Source organism: Teleopsis dalmanni, chromosome 1 (genome assembly GCF_002237135.1).
Source record: "Teleopsis dalmanni isolate 2A chromosome 1, ASM223713v2, whole genome shotgun sequence".
Taxonomy (NCBI): Eukaryota; Metazoa; Arthropoda; class Insecta; order Diptera; family Diopsidae; genus Teleopsis; species Teleopsis dalmanni.
In genome coordinates, this window is record NC_051846.1 from 119,640,360 (window position 1) to 119,648,884 (window position 8,525).

Below are 8,525 nucleotides of genomic sequence, written 5' to 3' on the forward strand. Positions count from 1 at the left end.
ACGACGAGATAAGCCGATGGTACTTGCAGCAGTGGAACCAATAAACCTAGCTTCAGCTTGCTTTCGATGTGGACGACAAGGACACCAAGCGCGGGGATGTCAGAACCCTCGTATCCTCTTCTGTTGGCAGTGCGGCAGACGTGATGTACGAACAATTGATTGCTGTCGAAAAGTTTCGGGAAACTTCCAGCGGTCACGCCGTCCAGAAGCAAGGGGCGTGACCGAAATTCCAACACCGTCTCAGAACCATTCATAATTGAAAATAATCGTCTTCATATCAAAATATTCGTTCAGGATCAACAGATGACAGCCATGGTTGATACAGGGGCCAGTAAATGTTTTATTCATCCGGGCATAGCAAAACGTTTATATGGCAAACACAACGAAGTAGATTTGGTGGTACGTTTGGCAGATGGTTCACCGCGGAACATAAATACAATAATTCACACATCACTGCGAATCGGGGCCTGTGACTATGCAGTTGAACTATTAGTGTTAGAAGGAATGGTACATGATATGGTCTTGGGGATGGACTTCCTGGTTTCGGCGTCAAGTATCTTCAAAATAGGGGAAAATACAGTCAAACTTAGTAAAACTTCAAATGTGAAACGAGAGATGGTAATGCTGAATTCTACAGTAAGTGAATCGGAACATGTGGACAAATTCTTAGCTCGCGAATTAGCGAAGTTCGACACTCTTGAAGGACTGTCCAATATCACCACACATTCCATCACCATGAAGGATGACAGACCGATTAAGCAAAGATACTATCCTCGAAACCCGGTCATGCAACAAATACTGGACAAAGAAATAAATGAATTATGTATTACAAAAAGGTTGTATCGAACGCTCTCATAGCCCTTATAGCTCACCGGTGGTATTAGTGAAGAAAAAGGATGGTAGTTGGCGACTTTGCATAGATTATCGTCAGGTAAATGCACACTCAATACCAGATGCCTACCCAATTCCTCGTATACAACATATTCTAGATCAACTCAGAGACGCCAAATATATCAGCAGCCTTGATCTCAAGAACGGGTATTGGCAAATACCAATGGCTGAACAAAGTAAAGAATATACTGCGTTTACAGTACCTGGACGAGGGCTATTTCAGTGGCGCGTGATGCCTTTTGGAGTGCACTCCGCTCCAGCAACATTTCAACGAGCGTTAGACACCGTGATTGGACCTGATATGGAACCTTTTGCTTTTGCATATCTCGATGACATCATCATAATTGGTCATACACTGGAGGAACATATGGAAAATTTGCGAAAGGTATTCCATCGACTAAGGTGTGCAAATCTAAAAATCAACGTACAGAAATGTAAATTTTTCATGAAAGAAATAAAGTATCTTGGGCATTTGGTGACACCACATGGTATACACACTGATCCTGAAAAGATTGCGGCCATAAAAGAGTTACCTGTACCAAAAGACCTCAAGGAACTACGACGGTGTATTGGAATCGCCTCGTGGTATCGCCGTTTTGTACCACACTTCTCAAATACAATACAACCCCTTACGATGTTATTAAAGAAAGGTAAACGATGGCAATGGACGTCAGAGCAACAAGTGGCGTTCGATATGTTGAAAGAAAAATTAACGAGTGCTCCAATTTTAGCGTGCCCCAACTTCACCGAACAATTTGTATTGCAGACAGATGCCAGTAATTTTGGACTTGGAGCAATATTGACCCAAGAAATAGACGGCGTAGAAAAGGTGATAGCTTATGCAAGTCGCAGTTTAAATCCAGCTGAGAAAAACTACTCGACGACTGAAAAGGAGTGTCTGGCGATTGTCTGGGGAGTAAGAAAAATGAAACAATATTTAGAAGGTTATCGTTTCGTAGTCATAACAGATCATCTGGCGCTGAAATGGTTAAACAACATTGAAAATCCAACTGGTCGTATCGCGCGCTGGGCGCTAGAGCTGCAACAATTTAATTTTGAGGTACAATATAGAAAAGGAAAGTATAATGTCGTCGCCGATGCACTATCTCGTCAACCTCAAACTACACTGGCCCTGGTGAATATACCTGATATGAAAAAAGAAGATGGACAGTCTTGTATATGGTTAACGAACTTGAGAAGAGCAATAACCGATAATCCAAGTAAATACCCCGACTATTCTATCGAAAATAATCAGCTGTACCGTCGTATACCCAACTCTTTTAGCAACGAGGGACATCCTTGCTGGAAACTGTGTGTACCGCAAGCCATTCGGCCTCAAGTATTAAAAGAGTGTCACAATGATATCACGGCAGGGCACTTAGGTAATCAAAAAACGATCCTTCGAGTTACATCGAGATATTTTTGGCCAGGAATGTATCGCGACATCAAAGAATATGTGCGGAAGTGTGATACCTGTCAAAAATACAAGGTCAGTCAACAGCCTAGTGCAGGAAAGATGTTAACGAGTTTGCCAGAAGAGCCATGGGTAACAGTATGTGCAGATTTTATTGGGCCCTTACCACGTTCAGTTAAAGGAAATACGGTAGCGTTGGTATTTTTTGACAAGTTCTCTAAATGGGTGGAGATTATACCAATGAGAAACGCCACGACGGCCGGTGTTAAAAAAGCCTTCAGAGAAAACATCATGGCGCGGTTTGGGATTCCGAAGATCTTGGTCACAGACAATGGAACACAATTTACGAGCAAGGTGTTTCAAAAATTCTTAGTCGGATTGGGCATTCAACATCAACATACAGCCCCTTATACACCTCAGGAGAACCCGACTGAACGTGCAAATCGTACAATAAAAACAATGATCGCGCAAAACTCAATAATTGACCACCGACACTGGGACGAGTGTTTACCCGAAATCACGTTAGCGATAAACTCCTCAATCTCGTCTTCAACAGGTTTCAGTCCGGCATATATTACTCAAGGTAGAGAGCTTCGAATGCCGAGTACATTATATGATGCTGTGACACCAGGACTTGGAAGAGCTACAGAATCTCCCGATAACAAAGCGCGAAAGTTACTGGAAATATACGCTATTGCTAGCAGAAACATGGGAAAAGCATCACAAGACCAGGCAAGATATTATAACCTCCGACGACGGGAGTGGAAACCAGAACTCGGCACACTGGTGCTTAATCGTTCACAACCACTATCTAATGCACTAGACGGCTTTAATGCAAAATTAGCCCCGAAATATTCAGGACCGTATGAAGTAATAGACTTTGTATCACCGGTCATAGTGAAGCTGCGTGAACTACATGGCGATAAAATAATTTCGGCTCACCTAAGTCGAATTAAACAGTATCATTGTTAATTTAAAATTATTTTGTACCACTTACTTAATCTTGTTTATCTTTATAGTTGTCATCATTCTGAAAATTCGCTGTCAGATGAGGTGAGCGAGAGTCGTCTGGAAGACATCCTGAAGATCACGGCCCCTCCTGATTGGTGGGACATACTTCATACACCTCCTCGAGTGACGAATAGCAGTGAATGCCCTCCAACGCCTCCAATTGCCAAAACCATTTTAAACCGCCAAGAAAATGACAACAAGCACTATCGCAAACGAAGCTGGCCGTTTAAGTCAGGTGATGCAGAAGCAAGAGATGACTACATGAACCATTTCCATGAGCAGCGAGATATACAACACTCTATGAGACAAACCATAAACAACTGGGATTGTCCAGCAACTCCTCCAACCGCTAAAGCCATTCTACAACAGCAAAACGCCCACGAGAAAGCAATCACATCAAAGCATACTAATGAAGTTACCACTGCTGAATTTCTGAATGAAGACCTTAGCCCGGCGAGAATACTACAGAAGCAGGGCTACGATTTAAAGAAGTGGTCCAGAGGCAGGCGTCATCGATTCAAGGCGACATGGGACGGCAAGACTCGACTGATTCGTATTGCCAGAAATGGAGATATCCGTATTGATATCCTCTCGTAAAGGAAGGAGGGAGTGTGACGACTAATTTTTTTTGAATAAATTTTAGTCTTGCCACAATACGCATTTCACACGTTTTTAAAAAAAAAAATGCTGACGTCAAAGATAACTATAATTAAATAAAATTTGATTTTGTGTACTCCAACATATCTAACATATGCTATACATACCTTGAAATACCCTGACGAATATTGATTTTAATTAATATAGTTCGAACTATATTAATTAAAATAAATTTAAATTATTTTTCCGAACCGCATGAAACACATTTTATTAAAAACAAAGCATAATCAAAACAAAAATAGAAAAAATGAGAAATGTCATTTATTAATTTGTTTTGTGCATTTCGGTTGATCGCCAAAAATTGCAGCGGATAATAGAAAAAAGCTGCGAGTGTAATTTAAAGCTTTCAGAAGTCAACAACAGAATACCTTATGAGGGGAAATGTTGAGGGTATTGACCGAACAACGGCTAGCAAAAAAGTCCGCTCGACGCAGTTAGAAAAAAAAGGAGAATAAAAGGCGTAAGCGGAGGAGTTTTCGGTCTCTTGGCTCGTGGTTAAGTTGAACGCAACGCATCGTACCGGTGGTGTTAATTACTTAGTTTTTTTTTTTATTTGTCCATATATAGAAATAATTTATTCAAAAATTATTTATATACTAAATTTAGATTTTTACAACTTTAGTTATTTTTTTTGTAAAATTAAAAATTGCTTAAGAGCATAAAGTATCAAATAAAACTTTGATTTTATTAATAAAAATTTATTTTGGTGCTATTTTATTAGCCAACTTTTGCATCTCGGGATAATAGTGTTAATAGCCACAGTATAAAAGAAATAGTTGACGGCTTTAACAGTGGTCAATTAAAAGATTTTGTACTGGTGCTCGTTCGAACGTATAAACGTGTTGACACCACAAGCAAAAGACGTGGCGCGGCTTGGGTGTCTCTTTGTCTCCGATACGTGGCAAAGTTTAAATTGATTGGCGTTTCCTGATAATCATCGCTGGACGTTGTAAGCAGCCCTGATGTACCAGAGAGGGTAAGACGTATATATGTATAAAATACAGTGCAGATTTTCGCGTAAGTAACTTCAATGTATAAACGTGAATTTATAAGCTATTTTATTTAAATCGGACGAATTGTTTAAAAATTAACAAATTCCAAATTGTATAATTGACTATCTACAAATTTTACTCATTTGAATGGAAATGAGAAAAGTAACAACAAGGCAATCACAATCGTAAAGGCTTCAAGTTAAGCGCATAGAAGCATAAACTTTCTAAACACAACAAGCTCATGAATTATTAGTTCTTATGAAATAGAATCTATGAAAAAAATGTATCTTTGTAAAAATCGAAATTAAACAACTGAAAACAAGATATTTGTGAAAAAATGTATTCTGTTATATGCAAACATAATCTTAATTAATTATAAAGTGTAACATTAAAAATTTAATTACTTAATCCACATTTAAGGAATGTAAAAATATTACATAAAATTCTAAGTGAAATACCAAAGTAATCTTCACACGACTACGCTTAATAGAAATTCTTCTTCCCTTATATTTTTATTTAAAAACATTTTATGAGTTTTTTTTATAAATTTTGTTGTATTTAAGTGAACACAAAAATGCATTTATAAAACGTTAAACTTAAAATATGATCAATTAATATTATTTTCTTTAAAAATTGAAATCAGTTAAATATTATTTGCTTATTATTATCTACGAGTAATTGCAAAGACATTATTTGATAAATTGTTTTTTTTTATTTAAAATACATTTATGGTTATACATAAATTACAAATTGTTAAAAAAAAATGGAAATCAGTTAAATATTATTTGCTTATTATTATCTACGAGTAATTGTAAAGATATTATTTGATAAATTGTTTTTATTTAAAATATATTTATTGTTATACATATATTACAAATTGTTCAATAAAGGAAAAAAAACTTGAATTCGAAAATAATTACTTTGTTGTACGGCATCTTACTTCAACGGTAGAAACGACAGTAGTTGAACGCTGGGTCCCCGCGAATGAAATTTTCTTGTAAGACCTTGGACTAGGCTGAGAACTACCCCGGCTAGGAAAAATTAGGTCCATTACAATTGTATATGTAGTCTTATATGTAAATCAAGCCAAGGTCGTCATGATACATCTTGACTAGTAGGATTTTCTGTAGGTTGGAGTTAGGGTAGTAATACGTCCTAACATTAATGAATGCTAACCAAGGCTGTAACCCAGCATAACACTTCTAATTTCCAGTTAACGACGTCTTCTGACAAAACACCAAGATTAGCACAAGTAGTGTCGTCTGACAGAAACATTTCAGGCACGTGGAAACAACAATCGGAACAATCATCGAAGCACAATTATTCCAAATAATCGTAGTCATCAAATTAGCAAACCAGCATTATATTATAATTATATTAGATTGTAAAACCTTATTTTATTTTAAATTCTCCTAATTAAATAATTGAATTACTACATCACATTGTCTTTGACTTCCAAAATAAAAATTCTATTGCAACGACCCCTGGACGACGGCTGAGTATACATCAGCATCATCAGCGACAGAAAGTGTGTCGTTACACTTTGTAGGCGAAAAGAAACCGATATATAACCTTTACGCTTACGACAAAGAGCTCAAATTTAAGCTGCAGAATGCAACTGATCGAGCTCGAAGGTTGGTCGAGAAATCAAAATACCAACAAAAACAATTTTATGATAGAAAAGGAAATACCCTTAACTTAGAAATAGGAAATAAAGTTTTATTAAGAAATGAAATAGGACATAAGCTAGAAAATAAATATATAGGCCCCTATGAGGTTATAAGTATAGATGATAAAAATAACTGTAGAATTAAAGTCAAGAACTTGCCTATTATTACGGTACATAAGGATCGACTTAAGTTATATAAAAATAAGGATTGAAAAAAAAAAAGAAAAAAAATAAATAAAACCGTATGCAAACAGTGTAATTGCAGGTAAAATATTGAAATACCATATATATAAATATTTTGTATTTGTATAATTTAATTTTTTTTCGTATATGTTATAATAATTTACACTGACGTCAGTTAACTAGATTATAAGAAAATTTGTAACTTAATTTTATAATTTGTAAAAATAATAATTTATAATATATATAATATATAATATCAATTGATAATTGTTAATCAGAATAATTTTATAATTCCACTCGCAATTATAAATCATTCTCCAAAAAATGGAGGTGTAGTGTGTACATAGCTTTGACTTATTTGCTGACCATGTTATTTTCTATTCTCATGGTAAACTGTGAAAAGTTTATGCAAAAGAAATATGATATCTTATTTTTATTTAAAAGAACTTGCGCGAGGCATAAATGCTGAGCTCGCAAGTCTCGATATGTGCACACTATCGTCCAAGCAAAGAATCTATAGTACAAAGAAGTGCCACGCTCATACAAACGAAATACCCACTTTATTTTGCTGGTGGATTTATAATAAATCCACCCAACCTCATGCAACAATGTTCGATCGAGTCACAACTGGTATGATGTCCAGTTCAAACCTATATGTGAGTCGAGTAAGGCTGACAAAAGCCCGACTGCATACGTATTCAATCATACATGCAACCCTCTGTATTACATTATATGCATGTTTGTATGTTTGTTCGCTGTAAAATGTTCAAGCGATCAAACAGCATTTCAGTGACGAAGTCAAAATTGTGTACATTTGATAAGTTTTTGAATTTAATAGCATATGAAACAAAATTACCTGTTTGATATTGTTATGAATTGTAGTGTAAAAACACATTACAAATTTATTTATGTCTCAAATCTGATTTTTTCCATTCTATGAAGCTTTATTCTTAAATGTTGTCCATGCGCAATGTTTCCGAAGCAATATCGTAATCACCAATTTTAACATTTCAATCCTTTGTAAATAGGATTCATGCGCTTCCTCAAACCAGGAAGCATTATTATTGGTTTTAGTGACTTCTATACATTTTTTCAATATAATTTTTCTTACTTTTCTAATATTTTTATTTTCTTTAAAATACTTTTCTAACACTTTTATATGAATCTTAAAAAAAAATTTTAAAATAATCACAAAAAGTCATCAAAAATTCAAACTATTAAGAAGTAGTTCCTTTTGAGGTAAATATATGCATGTGCAATAAAAACATACATATTAATATACTGCAGACTTAATGTCTCCAATATCACATTCGTACATACATAATGGTTTTTGTAGTGCATCATTTTTTGCAAGAAAAAAAAATGTGTTCTATTACTCTTTACTCCTATGATATAGGCCTTTCCAGTACAAGAAAATAAAGCAACAAAGTACATGGTAAAATTCTTTCAGGGATTTCTTTACCATTCACTTCGCTACTAATCAATGTATATTAATAAAATAGACAAATAAAAACAAGAAAGGCAAAAGAAACAGGCATATAAAAACAATTGTGGGTTGTAATGAGTTTGAACTGGACATCATACCAGTTGTGACTCGATCGAGCATTGTTGCATGAGGTTGGGTGGATTTATTATAAATCCACCAGCAAAATAAAGTGGGTATTTCGTTTGTATGAGCGTGGCACTTCTTTGTACTATAGATTCTTTG